This window comes from Canis lupus, chromosome 24, assembly GCF_003254725.2.
Source record: "Canis lupus dingo isolate Sandy chromosome 24, ASM325472v2, whole genome shotgun sequence".
Lineage (NCBI taxonomy): Eukaryota > Metazoa > Chordata > Mammalia > Carnivora > Canidae > Canis > Canis lupus.
This window is the reverse complement of record NC_064266.1, coordinates 23,921,023-23,941,340: the sequence shown is the minus strand read 5'-3', so window position 1 is coordinate 23,941,340 and position 20,318 is coordinate 23,921,023. Positions and strand designations below refer to the sequence as shown.

General features: G+C 40.6%; 1 protein-coding gene across 11 annotated transcripts in view; it reads left to right on the top strand.

Annotated features, from left to right (window-relative positions):
• Positions 1 to 3,379: 3,379 nt before the first annotated feature.
• Positions 3,380 to 20,318, top strand: part of NCOA6 (nuclear receptor coactivator 6) — a 91,143-nt gene continuing 74,204 nt past the window's right edge. For 4 of the 11 annotated variants that reach the window (XM_025469793.3, XM_025469790.3, XM_025469786.3 and 1 more), the window contains exons 1-2: positions 3,382 to 3,571; positions 18,327 to 18,401. The gene's annotated coding sequence lies outside the window, so the exon portion shown is untranslated. Of the gene's footprint in view, positions 3,572 to 18,326; positions 18,402 to 20,318 lie in introns of all 11 variants that reach the window. The other 7 variants (XM_049100547.1, XM_049100546.1, XM_025469788.3 and 4 more) reach the window with 3 other exon arrangements.

Below are 20,318 nucleotides of genomic sequence, written 5' to 3'. Positions count from 1 at the left end.
TAACAAATTAAAGATGAAGATGGTGGCTCAGGTTCTGGCATGTTTGTGGTGTTTCTCTTTTTTCATTGTCATAAAACACATAACTAATTTCACCATTTTAACTATTTTTAAGTGTACAGCTTTGTAGCATTAGATACATTCATTGTTGTGCAACCATCACCATCTTCCAACTTTAGAACTCTTTCATCTTCCCCAATTGAAACTCTGTACCCGTTAAAAAGTAACTCTCCATTTCCCTATCCTACTAGCCCTTGACAATTCTTTCTTTTCTGTTCTTTCAATTCTACATTATTCTTTCTGTCTCCATGAATTTGACCACCTAGAAACCTCCTAGAAGAGGAATCATATAACGTCTTTCTTTTTGTGACTAGTTTATTTCACCTAGCAAAAGTCTTCAAGGTTCATCTATTATGTAGCATACGTCAAAATTTCCTTCCTTTTTAAGGCTGAATGATATTCCATTGTATGTTGTATATACCACATTTTGTTTATCATTCATCTGATAGACATTTGGGTTGCTTCTACTTTTTGGCTCTGGTGAATAATGCTGCTATGAACATGATTGTACAAAATCTGCTCAAGTCTCTGCTTCTACTTTTTTTTGGGGGGGGCGGTAAATATCCAGAAGTAGAATTGCTGAATCAATGGTAATTCTGTGTTTAACTTTTGAGGAACCTCCAAATTGTTTTCCACAGCTGCTGCATCATTTACATTCACACCAGCAATGCATAAGTGTTCGAATTTTTCCATATCTTCACTTGAAATTTTCTGGTGTGTGTGTGTGTGTGTGTGTGTGTGTGTGTGTTTCTTTTATAATGGCAATTCTACTGGGTGTAAAATGGTCTTGTGGTTTTGATTTGCCCTAATGACTAGTGATATAGAATGTCTTCCTGTGCTTATAGACCATTTGTATGTCTTCTTTGGAGAAATGTCTATTCAACTCCTTTGCCCATTTTTAAATTGGATTTTTGTTGATGTTGTTGTTGAATTCCTCAAATCTTTCAGAGCTTTCTTACCTCTAGAAATTGTTGTGAAACTTGGAGGTTTGTGGATGATGTCATTTGTCTTTAGGCTGGCTTTTGTCAGGAGCTTTATCTAACTTGTTTCTCATGAAGTCTTTTGGATTAATTTGTTCATCAAGTAACTAATTAATTTTATCATTATCCAAAGAGTCACTCTTTGGGTATGTCAGATTTCTAGGCTAACATAAAAGAATATTTGCATATATGTTTATATGCAAGAATTGTCAAACTTGATCTAAGGTGCTAGAAATCAAAATAGTGATGCCTCTGGGAGAGCAGGTCTTGACTGAGAGGGGACATATAGGAGGAGATAAAAAGGAACTTTCTGGGTTTATAGTTCTTGATCTGGGTGGTGGCAATGCAAGAACACAGGTAAAAATTTATTATACATATACTTAAGATGTTTGCATTTTGCTGTATGTAAATTATACCTCACCTTTTAAAAGTCAAAAGAAAAAGCTTAAAAAACTTTTTTCCAGGATTTTAAAAAAGATTTTATTTATTCATGGGAGATACAGAGAGAGAGAGAGAGAGAGAGAGAGAGAGACATAGGCAGAGGGAGAAGCAGACTCCAAGCAGGGAGCCCCATGCAGGACTCAATCCTGGATTCCAGGATCACGCCCTGAGCTGAAGGCAGACACTCAACCACTGAGCCACTCAGGCATCCCTTTTCCAGGATCTTGTAAGTCCTTTTGGTATTAATTTCCTAGGCTCAAGGGCCTAAGATGCCTTCTTGTGGCAATCTGTGCTTCTCTTTTTCTTTGCCCTCTTGGTTCCATCACCTAGCATAGTGTCCAGGATGCACAAATACAGCAAATATTTATTAGCACCTCCTGTGTCAGGCACTGTGCTATATGCTGAGGAAATGGTAGTAAACAAGATGGATAAAGTCTCCCTCCTTATGGAGTCCACAGTCTAATGGTGAAGACAAGGAATAAACAACCTAGTGTGTCTTATTGAGGACGAAAGAACCTGTCTGGGGAATGGTCAGGGAAGGAGACCTTGAGGTAGTGATGTTTGAGCTGGGATCTGAAGGCTGATGAGTTATCAAAGTAAGGAGAGTATTTCAGGCACAAGGATCAGCACGTTCAAGGGTCCTGAGAAAGAAGAAAGTATAATGTGTGAAGATCACTGTAATCACAGCCGAGAGAGAAAAGAAGAGCTCCCTAAGATAAGTCTGGAGATGTGGCAAGGGCAACAGTAAGACATCTATTTGGCCTTTATCTTAAGAGCAATATGGACCACCAAATAGTTTTAAATAGAAGGGAGACATGATAAAATTTCTGACTTAGAAACATTAGTCTGACAGCAGGGTGGAGAAAAGATTAAAGGGGAGCCAGGGAAGATGTGAAAAGGCCTTGGATCACTATTGCACCAGTTCAAGCCCACAGTGTGTGCTCAATGGAATGAAAGGACTCCAGTCTCCTTTTCTGAGATGAGATCAGTATGCCTGACCAGTTGTTTACAACCCACCGGCTCATCTTCTCTCTTCTGTGATGCTCATGACAGACTCTTAGCTCCCATTTCACAGATGAATAAGCCGAGATTCAGAGGCAAAGAAAGTCACATAGCTATCAAGAGTGAAAGCCAGGGATCCCTGGGTGGTGCAGCGGTTTGGCGCCTGCCTTTGGCCCAGGGCGCGATCCTGGAGTCCCGGAATCGAATCCCACGTAGGGCTCCCGGTGCATGGACCCTGCTTCTCCCTCTGCCTGTGTCTCCGCCTCTCTCTCTCTCTCTGTGACAATCATAAATAAATAAATTAATTAATTAATTAAAAAAAAAAGAGTGAAAGCCAGTTCTGAATCCAGGCCTGTACGACAGACATCAATTCCAGTACTGGACATTTGGGGAGAGGGAAGGAGCCACATTCTCTTGCACCTACTGAGCTTACTAGCATGATGGTGATGGGAAAAAGCAGAGAGGGACTTATAGGCAAATAATAAAGGCTAAAGGTTATCTTTATCACCGTTAACGTTATTGGACACTATGCGTCAGGCATTGTGCCAAGTGCTTTCCTTGTCTTCATTTCCTCTTTGCAAGCACTATTATTATCCCCTTATTTCAGATATGTAAACTGAGGCTTGGAGCGCTGACTTGCCCAAGCACACTCAGCCAGAGGGCTCCTATAAGGCTGTGCACTACTCTGAAACGGAGCCAAGAGCCACTGATGATATTAAGGCTCCAGGAGACAGAAACTCTCCCGACCCGGGCACTAAGCTCTGCACGCAAGTGAGCGGGCGCGCGCTCCGCCTCGCGCTCTCGGGGACGTTTGGCCACGTGACCAGGGCCCGCCCCCGCCCGCCCCGCCCCCTCCCGCGCTCCCACCCTCTCTCCCTCCCTCCCCCTCCCTCCCCAGCCCGGTCCGGCCCATCCCCCTCCCCGCCGGCTCCCTGAGGCCCTGCCGGGTCGGGCTGCGGGCGGCCGGGCGCCGACGGCCGGACAGACGGACGCACGCGAGGACGGACTGACGGACACACGGAGGGCGGCGGGCGCGCACGGCCCGGGCCGGTGCTCCGAGGCCCGCCCGGGAGGGCTGGGGCCGCGCTCAGGTGAGGTGACGGCGACGCGGGCCCGTAAGGGGTGGGCCCGCCGGGCGTCTGGGGTCCCGGTCCCGCTGGCTCCGCGGGAAGGAGGCGCCGCCCGGGCCCGGCGCGGGAAAATGGCGCCGGCCGGCAGTGGAACACGGCTCCTGTGCGGGCCCGGCCCGGAGCCGCCCCGCCCGCCGCGCTCGTGTCCCCGTCGCCATGTTGGGGAGCGGGCCCCGGGCCTGCGGGCGGGGGTGCTGCGGGGAGCGGGGGCCGGCCGGGGTTGGGGAGGGTGCGCGACGCGGGGTCTAGGGCGCTGAGGAAGTGCAGGGCCGGCTGGGGTCTGCACGGGGTGGCGCTCCAGGCCAGAGGAACTGGCGGGAGCCGAACGTGGGGTCGTGGCTGGGGGTCGAGAAGGGACACTGAGTCCAAACGGAACTGGGGCCAGGGTCCTTGAGGCTGGAGGCCAGGACCGGGGAGTTTAGTCAGGCTATTCACGTTCGGGACCTCGGGGCCGGCAGGACCCAAAGGGGCGTGGGGTCCACGCTCAGGCTGTCAGAGCCGGGACAGTTCTTTGTGGAGGCGCGGAGGGTGGAGGGGGGAGGCTGTGATTAGAAATATTAGAAATGGGGGCCCTTTGGATACAGGCGCGAATATGAGATTGGAGCGGTTCTCTGAGTCGCGGGGCCGAATTGCAAGTCGTCCAACTCCCAAGAGACTGAGGACATATGTTCCCCTAGCATGTTCCACTCCCAATTAGGAAGAGCAGTGGAAAATAGGAAGACTGATGAGAAGAGAGAAAAGGGAGGCTGCGGTTCGGGTGCAGGAGCTGGCCAGCATAGGGTGGAACTGGTTGGCAAGAAGAAAGAACCTCCGTCAACTTAGGGAGTTTGTGTGTGTCTTTAAAAGGAGGGACCGGGCTGTTTGTGGGCGGTGACCCAAGGTGTCTTCCCAGGAAGGGGACAGCCCACTGTTTTAAGAGCAGGGTCACCTGGGGAGGTCATCACAAAGGCTTTTTTTGAAGCCAGTGAGAATGGTGTAGAAAAATGAATGTGTGAATGAAAACTACAAGGGTCTTAGAGATCACAGAACAACTTCAGAACGTGTAAGGATTTTAGCTGAGCCAGATAAAGTTGACTCCTCAAGATCTCACAAGTTCCTGGCTCTGGAGGTCCACCGCCTTAGTGGAATTTGTTAGCTCTGAGAAAATTGTTAAGGAGAGCTATAGCAGCAAATATCAAAGAACGGTTACTCTGTTTTTGTTTTGGTAATTAGTTTGTCAGTAGAAAGACTGAAGAGGAATACAAAAAAAGTACTGGTAACCAGCTATTTGATCATTTCCAGCCTACCTGCATTTGTGCAAAGAAGTTATCTTCAGAACCCTTTTGACTTCTAACTTTTTAGAGTTTTAAGAGATGCTCCTTCTGTTCTAGGGGTTTACAGCAAAGGGACACCAAAAAGTGAAAAAGATAACAGTGAACAATGGTACACACCCAGGATTTCTATCTTGATCAAACTTTAATTGAAGTTTGATCAAGATAGAGAAGAGTTCAGAGTTCATATGGGTTATGGAAGAATTCTGAGGGAAACTATGAAATATTATGAAATAGTAGTTACAGGCTCCCATAAAATCAAAAAGGACTTTCAACAAAAAGGTTATGAAAATGTACATAGCAAGTAAGATTTTCAATATATGTCCAGTGCGTTTATACTATATATGTGTGTGTGTGTGTGTATATATATATATATACACACACACACCCCCACACACACAGCATCAAGATTCATTTGTTCTGGATCTTTTTTTTTTTTTTAAATTTATTTATTTTGAGAGAGAGCGTGCGGGTGCTCATGAGAGTGGGGTGAGGGGCAGAAGGAGAAGCAGACTCCCCGCTGAGCAGGGAGCCCAATGTAGGGCTCCATGCTGGAATTGCGAGATCATGACCTGTGCTGCAGACAGAGGGTTAATCAACTGAGCCACCCAAGCATCCCTATTCTGGATATTTCTAATGCAAGAAGGCCTGACTTTGTGCAGTAGATCCCTCTGCCATCTAGTAAAACTGCTCAGAATGATAATAACCCCTCTCAGAATAATATTTTTAATTGAGTAAAACAAAATACACTGTATTATAGAGAAAACCATTATATTGAAATACCAAAATACACAAATTATAAAATAGTGATATAGATATACTTTATCAATACATTAAGAAATCAGATCTAGTGATGGGTGTGATAATTACAATTTTAACACATGGTGAACATAAATAATATTTTGAGATATCAGCAACAATTGTAATATAATGTAAAGATATCTGTGGTAACTGTGACACAGTTACTGTCATAGATACTGCTAATATTAGAGTGGTTTGTTGCCTACAATTTATATTTGAAGAAAATGGTAACTTTCAGTTAGAGGTTAGTGAAAATAAATAGGTGGGGTTTTTTTCCTATCCAAGTTCACAGACCCCTCTGAATTCTGTCTGTGGATTCCCATCTGTGAACCCCAGGTTAAGAAACCCTACTCCTACCACCAGGCATATCTTCTATTCAGCAGACATTTACTGTGCACTAAGATATTCTAAGCATTATGCCAGGCTCTAAGGATTCAAAGGTCTTTAAGGAAGGGTCTTTTCACTTTAGATATTCAATCTTATGAGAGAAATGAACATATAAACAATGATAGTTCAAGATGGTGAATGCCAAAGCAGTGTCAAAGGTTGTAAAAACATAGAGGTGGGCAATGTCTCAGTTCTAAGAGTCAGGGAAGGTTTTGTGAAGGGGTGATCCTGAAAGGTGAAGGAGTTTGCCAGATAGAGTTGGGAGAAAAGAGCTTTCCAGGTAAAGGCATGCACGTTCAGGGAATATAGTTGAATGTGGCTAGAGCATAATATATGTGTAGAAAAGTGGTCAGAGAGGAGATGAACATTTGTTTGGAACCTGGCTTCTTCTTAGCAAAAGGACTTTGCTAAGAAGTTTGGACGGAATCTTTAGCTGATAGGGAAGCATTCATGGATTCCAAGGAGTAGAGTATGTGATTTGGTTTAGTTTTAGGTGATAAATGGATGTTCTTTGTTTTTGTTTTTTTTTTTATTATTATTCATTTATGATAGTCACACACACAGAGAGAGAGAGGCAGAGACACAGGCAGAGGGAGAAGCAGGCTCCATGCACCGGGAGCCCGACGTGGGATTCCGGTTCTCCAGGATCACGCCCTGGGCCAAAGGCAGGCGCTAAACCGCTGCGCCACCTAGGGATCCCAATGGATGTTCTTTGAATGGAGAGTGGATTGGAGAGCACGGAAGAAATAACGAGGGCCTAGTCAAGACAGAGGCTGTGAGCTTTGAACAAAGTTAGAATTTTCAGGTATTGATAATTGCCATTGCACATGGTAAAAGAAAAGGAATATTTTAGATTTTTGGTTTGGGCTGATAGCTGTCAAAGAGGTTATAAAAAGGGTGAAAGGAAAATGAAGCAACAATTTTCACAGATATTAAGGGAGAAGTTTTTTGGAGTAGAGTAATAGATTGGGAAACCATTGTGAAGCTATCAAGTGTGGTATGGTTTTTGCTTAAGGAAATCAGGTAAGTGTCAGCAGACATAAAGCAGGGAAAGTATTCCTAGAATGTAGGAAAATCACAACCATCTATATCAGGGTCAAGAAACTATGGGCCATGTCAGATTTGGCCCACCACCTATTCAGGTAAATAAAGTTTTATTGCAACACAAGCACAGTTATTTATGTATTGCCTTTAGCTGCTTTCACCCTATCAATGGCAGAGTTGAGTAGTTTCACAGGGAAGATATAGTTCACAAAGCTGAAAATATTTACTGTCTGGATTTTTACTAAAGATGCTTGCCAATCTGATCAGCATTTGAAGATTGGATGTTCAACTTCTGGTTTGCCATCTAGTTCCCATATAATGGAGAATAACCATCTTGGCTTTGTCCTTCTGGCTGGGTCCCTTATGTTTCTGTGTATCTGCAGTATGACATAGATCCCTCAATATTTTATATTGGTCAGTGATGCCAAGGTCTGTTCTGGGGTCTGCTGTGTGGCAACTGTGGTAGTGACAGGTTTTCACAGCTTAGACCATGCTGAGGCTTGTGCCATTTTTCTTTTGGGTTGTATTTTTCAAAAGATTTCCTTATATTTTCTGATTAGTAACCTTTGTTGGTTATGTGTATTACAGATATAATTTCTGAGTTTGTTGCCAATTTTTTAAATCTCTTTTTCTTTTGTTAAAAGAAGTTGTGAATTTTCACAAATCTATCCATCTTTCCTTCCCCCGAGATTTCGGAATTGTTCTTTATGCTATCTTCTTGAATCTCCACTATTTTGTCTTTGATGTTTAGATCTCTAATCTATCTGGAATTGACTGTTGATGTGTGATGTGAGGTAGGGTCCAGTTTCATTTTTTCTCGAATGTATACCCAATTATCTCAGCACCATTTATTTATTTATTTTTTTTATATTTTTTTCTTTATTTATTTATGATAGTCACACAGAGAGAGAGAGAGAGAGGCAGGCAGAGACACAGGCAGAGGGAGAAGCAGGCTCCACGCACCGGGAGCCCGACGTGGGATTCGATCCCGGATCTCCAGGATCGCGCCCTGGGCCAAAGGCAGGCGCCAAACCGCTGCGCCACCCAGGGATCCCACTCAGCACCATTTATTGAATGACACTTTGTTTTCAAATTGTGTGCTGTTTTGGTGGAGTCTAAGGTCCTAATTCTAGCTCTGTTGCTTGCTTATTGTGTGACCTTGGACAGGTTGCATAACTTCTTTGTGCCTCAGTTTCTTTAGCTCTTATGTGTTGTATGTATATTGAATATATGTATATATGTATGTAGCTAGATAGTTAGCCAGTCAGCCCAACGTGGGACTTGAATTCACCACTGCAAGATCAAGAGTCTCATGTTCTACCTACTGAGCCAGCCAGATGTCCCAAGTTTCAACAGCTTTTAAAATAAGGATAATAAATAGTATTTATCTAATAGGGTGGTGAGGATTAAGTGAGTTAATTCAGGTAACCTGTGGAATGGTGTAGCACCTAGGAAGTGCTCAATAATGTTAGCTGATATTTAGCACTGTTGTTCATTTCTGATTTCCAGCACCTGACACAGAGTAGGGGCTCAATGTACTCAACACAATTGTCTGTTTAATTTGGTTTTAAGGTCAAAACAGAATGGTTGAGAGATAGGCTGAGTGTTATAGGAGATGCTTTTAGTTGCTGCAGTTTTAGCTGCTACCTCAGACTTTGCTGGGATGGAACTTCTCTCACCCCATCTCTTCTTTTGCAGAGAACTTCTGTAACAGGATGCAAACCAGGAGTCTGTGATTGGATTTCACCTGCCAACATGTTCCGTTTGGCTCAAATTTACACAGATTTCTGACTTACCTTGAAAATTTGAAAGATCTGTCAATAAACTCATATTCTCTCATAGCAAACTCATATTCTCTCATAGCAACGGAGTAAAAGCTAAAGCTTTTAGATATGATGTGTGTTTGTTTTCTAGTCCCCTGCAGTCTTCATTTCTCCCTTATTTTGCTCATTTACTTTTATTGCCCTGTAGGCATTTGATTTTCTAGTTCGTACTTCACTGAGGTTTTAAATATTATGTTTCCTGAACCAGTAAATGATATGTTGGGGTAAGGGTCAGGATGGTCAGAAATTGACAGATGAGTTTGTGGGCAGGTAAAAACCAAAGTCTTTTTCTAAGGATGAGCCATTCTTAATCATAATGAATAAAATGATCATTGAAATTAAAAGATGAGATGAAATTAATTTCAAATCACTGAATAGGCATCTACTGTGTGCTGGGTACATTAGAAATTACCACATTGATGGTAGAAAAGAAAACTAGCTGGCTAGCTTTTATGAAACATTATAGAAGAGAGCCCTTTTTTTTTTTTTTTTTTTTTACATTTTATTTATTTATTCATGAGAGACACAGAGAGAGAGGGGCAGAGACACAGGCAGAGGGAGAAGCAGGCTCCATGCAGGGAGCCTGATGTGGGATTCCATCCCGGAACTTCAGGATCACGCCCTGGGCTGAAGGCGGGCGCTAAACCGCTGAGCCACCCAGGGATCCCAGAAGAGATCTTTTTAATTGTTATGTGGAGCTGTTTTCCAAGAGCTTGGTTGGGTGAGACAAAGGAAAAACAAGAATTCATTCATTTGCCAAACAGTTATTTATTTATTTATTTATTTATTTATTTATTTATTTATTTATTTATTTATTTATTTATTTATGATAGACATAGAGAGACAGAGGCAGAGACACAGGCAGAGGGAGAAGCAGGCTCCATGCCGGAGCCCGATGCGGGACTCGATCCCGGGACTCCAGGATCGCGCCCCGGGCCAAAGGCAGGCGCAAAACCGCTGAGCCACCCAGGGATCCCCGCCAAACGTTTATTGAGCCCTACCTGGTAGCCCTTCTACCAGGCTAGAAGTATGCAGGATACAAAGGTGATTCTAGTCAGGTTTTTTGTTTTTTGTTTTTTTTTAATTCTAGTCAGTTTGTCATGTATGGTATAGGTAATGTGTTATGAAGCTAGAATATCAGAGAATGGTACCTGAAAGAGGTAGCCTTTGAGTGGAGCTACCAAGATGGTGTAGCAATATGTATTTAGGAGATAGTAAAGAGTACAGTTTGGTTGGAGAACAGGATTGTTATAGAGCTATGGTTGGAGTTCAGGCTGGAAATGGAGATTGAACAACAATAGCAGTAATAATAGTAGTGGCTCATATTTTTTGCATGTGTATTATTTACCAGATAACTTACCAAGCATTTATTAAGTAGTATTTCTTTTAATCCTCACAACAACTCAGTGAGATAGGGCACTAATTTTTATACCTTTATTACAGATAAACTGAAGAAAGGAGCTAACAGTTATTAGGGAGAGAATCTGAGTCCAGGCAGTCTAATTACAAGGCCTATGTTAGGCTCTGTATACTGTAAAAGTAAATCAGGGAAGACTTTATATACTTTTCAGTTCCAGACTGGGAAATTCAGACTTGATTGACTAAGTAATGAGGAATCATCAAAAGTTTTTATCCATATGGTAACATAATGAAATCTGTACCTTAGGAAAGTAAGCCTGTTAGTGAAGTGTAGGAACAACATGAGGAGAAAGAAATATGGAGCTAGTTTACTCTCTTCCTTATCACTAGATCAGTGCTCCTTCAGAGCTGACCTAGTGTCTATTTGTCCCTTCCTTCAGCTCTACTGTCTACCTATTGTGTTGTCTGGTACATTTATTTTTTAAAATCTAATCTTTTTCTACGTTACTTTATTCTAAAAAGGACCTGAGGTAGTTGCCTAGGAGCTCAATAATCATTTGCTGAGTTAATTAATAAACGACTAGAGGTATAGGTAGATGTATACATAAAGGGAGTAGTATGGCTTTGTTGGAGTAATGCAGCCCTAGAATTTGGTGATATGCTATATTTTATATAAAAGCCCTATTAAGCAAAAGCCTGGAACCACATCTTTAACTTGTGAAGAATTGTAGTCTATTAATGATGAGTTAATATTAACTATGTCAGTTAAAAAGCTAAGCTCATAGAAACAGAGAGGATGGTGGTTGCCAGGGCCTGTGGGTAGGGGAAATGGAGATATGTTGGTCAAGGCATATAAACTTCCAGTTTTAAGATGAGTAAATTCTGAGGATCTAGGGTACAGCATGGTAGGTATAGTTAACAATAATGTATTATATACTTGAAAGTTGTGAGAGAGTAGATCTTAAATGTTCTTGCCACACTGGAAAAAAAAAAGGTAATTATGTGGAGTGATGGATGTGTTAACTAACTTTATTGTGGTAATTTTGCAGTGTATATGTGTATCAATCTCATTGACATTTTAACACAATGCTATAAGTTGATTATATCTCAATAAAGCTGGGGCGAAAAATCTTTGTTAATATTATCACCAAATTCGGGAACCCTGGGTGGCGCAGCGGTTTAGCGCCTGCCTTTGGCCTAGGACGCGATCCTGGAGACCTGGGATCAAATCCCACGTCGGCTCCCAGTGCATGGAGCCTGCTTCTCCCTCTGCCTATGTCTCTCTGCCTCTCTCTCTCTCTCTGTGTGACTATCATAAATAAATAAAAAATTAAAAAAATATATTATCACCAAATTCAGAGGGTATTCATACTTTATGTTTTTTTTTTTAAGATTTTATATATTTATTCATGAGAGACACAGAGAGGCAGAGACACAGGCAGAGGGAGAAGCAGGCTCGCGGCAGGGAGCCCAATGCAGGACTTGATCCTGGATAGGACCAGGATCACGCTGAGTCTAAGGCAGATGCTCAACCACGGAGCCACCCAGGCGTCCTGCATTCATACTTTAAATAGATATTTAGGGGGCTGCCTGGGTGGCTCAGCGGTTCAGCACCTGCCTTCGGCTCAGGGTGTGATCCTGGGGTCCCAGTATCAAATCCTGCATCGGGCTCCTTGCTTGGAGCCTGCTTCTCCCTCGGCCTTTGTCTTTGCCTCTCTCTCTCTGTGTCCCTCATGAATATATAAACAAAATCTTTAAAAGATAATAAAAATTTAAAAATAAAGATAAATATTTAGGTTTGTATTTAACATTAACCAGCTACAACCACCACTACCCCTCCCCCCCAATCCAATGCACACAAAAAAGCAACAAAAGCTCCCATTAACTGGCACCTTTACCAATATTGAACCTGTTGGGGCAGCCCCAGTGGCTTAGTGGTTTAGCCCCAGCCCGGGGTGTGATCCTGGAGTCCCAGGATCGAGTCCCACGTCAGGCTCCCTGCATGGAGCTTGCTTCTCCCTCTGCCTGTGTCTCTGCCGCTCTCTCTCTCTGTGTCTCTCATGAATAAATAAAATCTTAAAAAAAAAAATCGAACCTGTTGGATATTAGTTCTATAGTACCATTTGTGTATATTTTCTAAAGACCAGACAACAGCAGTTTCTCACAGGAAAAAAATAGTTGCAAATTTGTGAATCAGATTCCTATTTTGGATTTTACATACGAGAATTGTTCATTAGGTTAAGTCCCTGGTCATAATTTTAAATTGTATATGAAAGTAAGACTGTATCCCTTCTATAAAATACAGACTTAAAAAGTTCAAACACTTTGAGAAATCAAAGACATTGTGATTTACCATCAAATGCTAATATAAGTAAGAAGATTTTAGGTAAACCAGCATCTGGCTAGACTTAATAAGAGACCGATCAATAAACCCAAATAATGGACTTGTTAAATATTCTTTCCCATTGTGAATATTAATAGCAGTATTTGCATATACATATATGCACGTATCCATGTAAAATATATTGATATAATTGATATAAATCTGAATCTGGCATTTTCCTAAAAAAGATGAGCCTTCAGCTGAGTTCTTTTAGATTATGTTCAACTCTTTAGTGTGTGTGGAAATGACTCAGAAGCATTGTAATCAGAATAATTAAGTGTGGAGGAAAATGTGATTGTGATAGTATTTATTGACTGCCTACCAGTGTTAAGAGGTATATCCAGTTGGTGAATAATCAGTTTCTGCCTTCCAGGAAACTAATTCATCTGGGAAAGTGATGTGAACATATAAAAGGAGGGGGAGCATAAATGTTTTAAATGAGACTATAAGTGCTATGGAAATTCTATGGAAATTCAGGAGAGGGAGAGAGTACTACTACCAATTGGAAGATCAGAGAAGACTTTATAGAAAAGGTGGTATATTTCCTAGGGCTGCTGTAACAAACTACCATAAGCTGGGTGGCTTAAAACAACAAAGATTTATTCTCTTTTGGTTCTTGACACTAGAACCTGAAGTTAAGGTGTCATTAGAGCCATGTTTTCTCTGGGACTTAGGGTGGAATCCTTCCTTGCCTCTTCCTGGCTTCCATCAGTTCTTGGGGTTTGTTTGTTTTGTTTTGTTTTCTTTCCTTTTTTTTTTTTTTTTTTTTTTTTTAAGATTTTCATTTATTTGAGAGAGAGAGAGAGAAAGAACGAGTTGGGGGAGGGGCAGAGGGACAAGTGATGGGGCTCAGTCCCAGGACCCCAAGAAATCATGACCTGAGTCAAAGTCATTTGCCTAACTGACTGAGCCACCCAGGTTCCCCAGTTGTTGGTGTTTCTTGATTTGCAGCTATATCATCACAATACTCTCCGTGTCTCTGTGTCCAAATTTCCCTCTTATAAAGAACCAGTCAGGGGCATCTGGGTGGCTCAGTTGGTTAAGCATCTGCCTTCAGCTCAGGTCATGATTCCAGGGTCCTGGGATCAGCCCCATGTTGGCTATCTGCTCAGCAGGGAGCCTACTTCTCCCTCTCCCTCTGCCTGCTGCTCCCCCAGCTTGTGCTCTCTCTGTCAAAAAAATAAATAAGTAAAATCTTTAAAAAAAAGACAAAAAAAATAAAAGACCATAGTCATTGGATTAAGGGCCTACTCTACTCCACTCTGACCACATATTAACTAATTATATCTGCAGTGATCCTATTTCCAAATCAGGTTATATTCTGTGATCCTAGGGGTTAGGACTTTAATAAATCTTTTTGTGGGATACAGTTTAACTCGTAGCAGTTGGCATGATACAGAGGTGCTACAGAGGCATTAAATTAAAATTTATTCAATAAGTAGAAGGGTAAGATTGCAATGAGTTAAGGAGAGAGGAACCAAGGGCATGATGGACATAAGAAAGCAAACATGAAATGGTGAGAAGTCTGTTTTGTTGGTGTGTTGAAGAGTTGTGAGGAGATGAAGCCAGAGTAGTTTGTTAGGGCCCTAGATGGCAGATCTAGGACATTCAAATGTTGCTGAGTGGGTAGTATATGGGAACAGGATGGCACTGCAGAATTTTGCAATATGGTGGGTAACTGATTCAAGCTTTGGATAGCTAATTCAAGCTTTAGGGAGATTCTCTGATCAGGTGATCATGAATAAGTAGACACCCCAAATCAAAACAGATGGTTGATGATTTAACACACCCAGCCTCCCTCATTTGCCTATGCCAGTAACTTTACCAGAACAGTCAGGAAATTCCTCTTATGTAAAAAACAGCACTAGCCAAAACACCACAACAGCACACTTTGAGGATTTTATTCGCCTCTTGGTCAGTCATTCGTCGACATTGAGATACATTAGCTCTTTAAGATCTCTATTCAGAGGCCTCTCCATGGATTTCAGATTAGTAATTATGTCACTCTTCATTTTCTTTCAAACTTTTCTTCAAAATCACCTCTTTTCCATGATTTTTCTCAGAACTCTCTTCAGTCTTTCCATATCTTTCTTAAACATCTGACTAATGGAAAGAATGAAGGAAGATTGTGTACTGTCCAAGCCAACAGACAGATGTGATCAGGTAAAATTCAAAATAGTCTGTAGGCTGAAAGACACCACTTATGGCATCTAACAATATGGGGAAAATCTCTTTGAGCCTCTGACTTATTTTGTTGGTTTATATTGTGCTCAGTTAAATTAACTATATTTGTGTTAGGAAGAGTAGTTCTAGGAATCTGAAATTTCATATTTCACAGATTTATCTTTTGTTTCTTATACTAAAATGTCAGAATTGAAGTTTAAAAAATAATGTTAATATTCCCTAATCCCTTAAATGTCCAGTATTCCTACCAGGAACAAACCAGTGGTCATTACTGTATTGAAATGCCAGTGTTGGGCAGCCCGGGTGGCTCAGTGATTTAGCGCCGCCTCCCACCCAGGGTGTGATCATGGAGTCCCTCAATCGGGTCCCGCGTTGGGCTCCCTGCATGGAGCCTGCTTCTGCCTGTGTCTGTGCCTCTCTCTCTCTTTCTCTGTCTCTCATGAATAAATAAATAAAAATCCTTAAAAAAAAAACAAAAAACCAACCAGTTGTCAATACAGTAATGACAATGTATTTGACAGGCTTTTTGTGGATTCTTTCAGGGTACTAAGTTTCTATGATTTCATTGGAAGTTTGCGTAAATTTTCCCTTGAGAGCCCTGAACTTGGAAACAAGAAGCATGTAGTAGTTTTATAAGAAATTCATAAAAAAAAAAAGAAAAGAAATTCATGAGATGTAAGAAGGATGAGATTGGATCTTTAGTTGTGCTATGGCAAATCATTTTGGCAGTTCACGTTTAACTGTTTATTTAGATACTTTATGAATGCCTTATACATTATCCTGAAACATTTAAGGCTATGTGGTTCACAGGCCGCTTATTGTAAGTACTACAAGTGTAATATCCAGATTTAGGCATTCATATAAATGTTATTTAAAATTTCTCATTCTACAAAATTTTGTTTCTTATATAGTAACTTCAGAAACAGGAAAGTACCTACCTATCCTGACTGATATATAATAAGTAGTCAAGGGTAGTTGAACAAATGCATCCATTGAAAGTATTCAAATTCTGTATTTGAAATTATGAGGGACTTCTCTGCACATATTTTCCATTTAAAAAATAACTCATGGGGGTGGCTGGCTGGCTCAGTTGGTGGACCATGTGACTCTGGGTCTCGGGGTTGTGAGTTCAAATCCCACATGTTGGGTATAGAGATTACTTAAAAATAAAATCTTTCAAAAAATAATAACTCATGGTCTGTAAGTTTGAAATTATTTCACTTGATCTTAGCCAAAAAGCCCAGAGTGATTGAAATGATTTCAAAATATAAAGTTAAAAAAAAAAATCCATGCAAAACAGTCTCTTTGGAAAAAACAAACAAACAAACAAAAAAACAGTCTCTTTGGTAACACAGTGAGAATATTATTCCTAGCTGTCCTTTTTAAGATTTTTTTTTTAAGATTTTATTTATTTATTTGAGTGAGAGCAAGAGAGATCACAGAGGGAGAAGAAGCCAACTCGTCAGTGAGCAGAGAGCCCACTGTGGGGCTCGATCCCAGGACCTAGAGATCATGACCCGAGCTGAAGGCAGATGCTTAACTGACTGAACCATCCAGGCACCCCTAAGATTTTATTTTTAAGTAATCTCTATACCCAACATGAGGTTTGTAATTAAAACCCCAAGATCAAGAGTCACATGCTCTACTGACTGAGCCAGCCAGGCACCTCTATTACTAACCTTCTGTCAGAAGGAAAGGTTTGCACCCAGACAACAAATCACTTCGCACAAGCTGAAGATATGCTTGTGTTTATGAGACAGAATCCAGAAGAATTCTGGGATTCTTATTTTACAAAGCTGTTTATTTATTTAAAGTATAGTTGACATACAATGTGACATTAGTTTCAGGTGTCTACTATAGTGATTTGATAACTCTATAAGTTGTGCTATGTTCACCGCAAGTGTACCTGTTATCTGTCACTATAAAATTCTATTTATTGTAATACCACTGATTATATTCCTTATGCTGTACCTTTCATCCCCATGACTTATTCATTCCATAACTGGAAGCCTGTGCCTACCTCCCACTCCCCTTCACCCATTTTGCCCACCCCCCAACTCCCATTACAAATCTATTTCAAACATTTGAATGGAGATATTCGTTGTTTAAAGGGAAAGCAGATAGAATAATTAAATTTCTTGGTAAATAGTCCTTGAGTTTTCTTAAACAGAAGGAACTCAAGATCCTGTTTAGCTCTAGCTTAGTGATCCATCCTCTCATTTTATTTTATTTTTTTTTGTAAATTTTTTTTTTTTGTAAATTTTTATTTATTTATGATAGTCACACACAGAGAGAGAGAGAGAGGCAGAGACATAGGCAGAGGGAGAAGCAGGCTCCATGCACCGGGAGCCTGACGTGGGATTTGATCCCGGGTCTCCAGGATCGCGCCCTGGGCCAAAGGCAGGCGCTAAACCGCTGCGCCACCCAGGGATCCCCATCCTCTCATTTTATAATTTAGGAATCCAAAGAGATATTATCCTGCCCACAGTCATACCAACTGTATGGGAAGATTACAACTAGAACTTGAGGCACATGTACTCTGCTATGCTTAGCCTCGCTTTCTTTCCATTCTGTTACCCTGTGTTTCATTTTAATAAAATAACGCTAGTCTGTTCTCAAGATATACTCAGTTAATTTTACTAATAATCATTTGACATTTGTATTGAAAACATTATTAAAAACAGATTCTGCAGTTAGGAAATCATTGCATGGGCATTAGGCTTTATTTAACTTCTTTTGTGGATGGTGCAGCAGCTGTGATAGTGCATGGTTGCGAACCAGGACATCTATATTTTCTATTTGCTTGTTTGGTTTTTGCATTGTCATTTGTGATGAAAATTTTTTCAGTGTGTAAGTAGAAGAGTAAATGTTAAATTAAAAAGTATATTACCAAAAAAAAAAAAAGTATATTACCATCTGCACATTTATAGTTTTACAACAAAAGTGTAGGAGAATGACAAGAAGGACTTAGTCTGTAGCTAACATACATAATCTAGGGCAAATCATGTAACCTCTGTGGGACTGTTTCTGCTACATACTTCATTCATTAGAATCATTTAGGGGTACTGCCCAAGAGAGATTTATTTGTTTTTTAATATTAACTAAAGTATAACACATACAATGCAAAGTGCACAAATCATAAGGATAATGAACACACATGTATAACCACTATTGATGTATTTTTAAAAAGCTTTCTTAATGATTATGAAAGCTTTCTCTTTTAAAAACCACTGGATTAAGACTATGAATAATCTCTTGTCTTTTAACAACTCTTTTTAGAGTGAAATTAGCAGAAACAATGGTAGAAAATAGGAATTTGGGCAGTTACAAAAATATATTTTAAACAAGTTCATTGGGCTTACGTATTTAGTCTTTTCTTCTGATGTTTCTCTTCTTCCTCTTTGCTCTTTTCCCTTTCTGTCTAGGTCCTGGATGGAATGGAGAGGGGTCCTACTGAACGTCTATTATCTTTTCTGAGAGTGGTCAGAGTTCTTAAACAGGTCTGTTGTTTATATAGAACACAAATGCAATCTTGTTTTATTAAAGAAATAGATTTCAATTTATAAGAAAAGTATTGAAAAAAAAAAGAAAAGGATTGAATTAGCTAGAAATAGAATTTACTTTTTAAAAAAGAAGGCATTTTAATCTCTGATCTTTAATCATTTTAATGTCCGTGGGGCATTTTAATTTGGTAAGCTACATTTGACATGTGAATTGGACTGAGGGCAATGGAATTAAATAAGATCCTCTTATCAGAAAACCAGTTTCTTAATAAAAAAGCAAGTGAGCTTTGTCTTTTTAAGTTATGTTGAATATATGTAATATGGTAAAATTCTTTATTGGTTTCATGAGAAGCACTGAGAAAAGATTAAAAGTGAATATCTTAGTTGTCTATGATTCTGGAGGGGAATGGAGGCATGAATAAACCCAAGAAGAAAAATAATTATCTGGCCCTCTTTCTTATGTTTTCAGAATTCATAACATTGGAGGTGGGGGGAATGGTACCTTGCAATCTGACTCAGAGAAAGGCAAATGCGTAGAGTGTGGGTTTTGTTTTGTTTTCCCTTTTGTCTGTCTCTGTTACCAAGAATGAATTTTAACATTATTCAGTCAGATAAAAACTCTAGCTTAGTGATTTTCCAAACTTCTCTTCACATTGGACTCACCTGTGGAACTTGGCAAATTATCAATGCCTTTGTCTCCCTTCCTTCCCTACTCTTCACTCTATTGTGATTTAATTGGCCTGGGGCTATGACTTGGGTTTTTGAATTTTTAATTTTTTAAAAATGTTTTATTTATTCATAAGAGAGACAAAGAGAAAGAGAGGCAGAGACACAGGCAGAGGGAGAAGCAGGCTCGATGCAGGGAGCCCGATGGGGGACTCGATCCCGGGACTCCAGAATCAGGCCAAAGGCAGGCGCTAAACCGCTGAGCCACCTATGCATCCCAGTTTTGGAATTTTTTTAAAGATCCATAGGTGATTCTAAAGTACAGACAAGTTGGGGAACCACAGCTTTAGCTAATTAAAGCAGATTTGGCCACTGTTGCAACTTGTGACCTTTTTTTTACCTAAATATTTGTATAAATACATAAAAAGGGGGTTAAATATTTTGATTTAAGAATCCAGTACCTTGAGACACCTGGATGGCTCAGTGGTTTAGCGCCTGCCTTCTGCCCGGGGCATGATCCTGGAGTCCCGGGATCGAGTCCCACCTCGGGCTCCCTGATAGAGCCTGCTTCTCCCTCTGCCTGTGTCTCTGCCTCTCTCTCTCTCTCTCTCTCTCTCTCTCTGTGTCTCTCATGAATAAATAAATAAAATCTAAAAAAAAAAAAATTTGTGTCGAACTACAAAAGACCTTGAATAGGCAAAGCAGTCTTGAAAAAGAAGAACAAAACCTGAGATATCACAATCCCAGATTTCAAGATACTATGAAACTATAGTAATCAAAACAGTGTGATACTGGCATAAAAATAGACACAAAGCAGAGAGCCCAGAACAGAGAGCCCAGAAATAAGCCCGCAATTAAATGGTCAATTAATCTGACAAAGGGGGCAGCAGGAATATGCAATGGGAAAAAGTTTCTTCAAGCAGTGGTAGGGAAACTTGATAGTGATATGCAAAAGATTGAAACTGGACCACTTTCTTTCACCATACACAAAAATAAGCTCAAAATGGAGTAAAGAACCTAAATGTGAGACCTGAAGCCATAAAAATCCTGGAAGAGAACAGAGGCAGTAATTTCTCTGGTATCAGCTCTGGCAGTGTTTTTCTAGATATGTCTCCTAAGGCAAGGGAAACAAAAGCAAAAATAAACTATTTAGACCACATCAAAATAAAAAGCTATTGCACAGCAAAGGAAACAATCAACAAAACAAAAAGATAGCCGCTGAATGGAAGAAGATATTGCAAACAACTT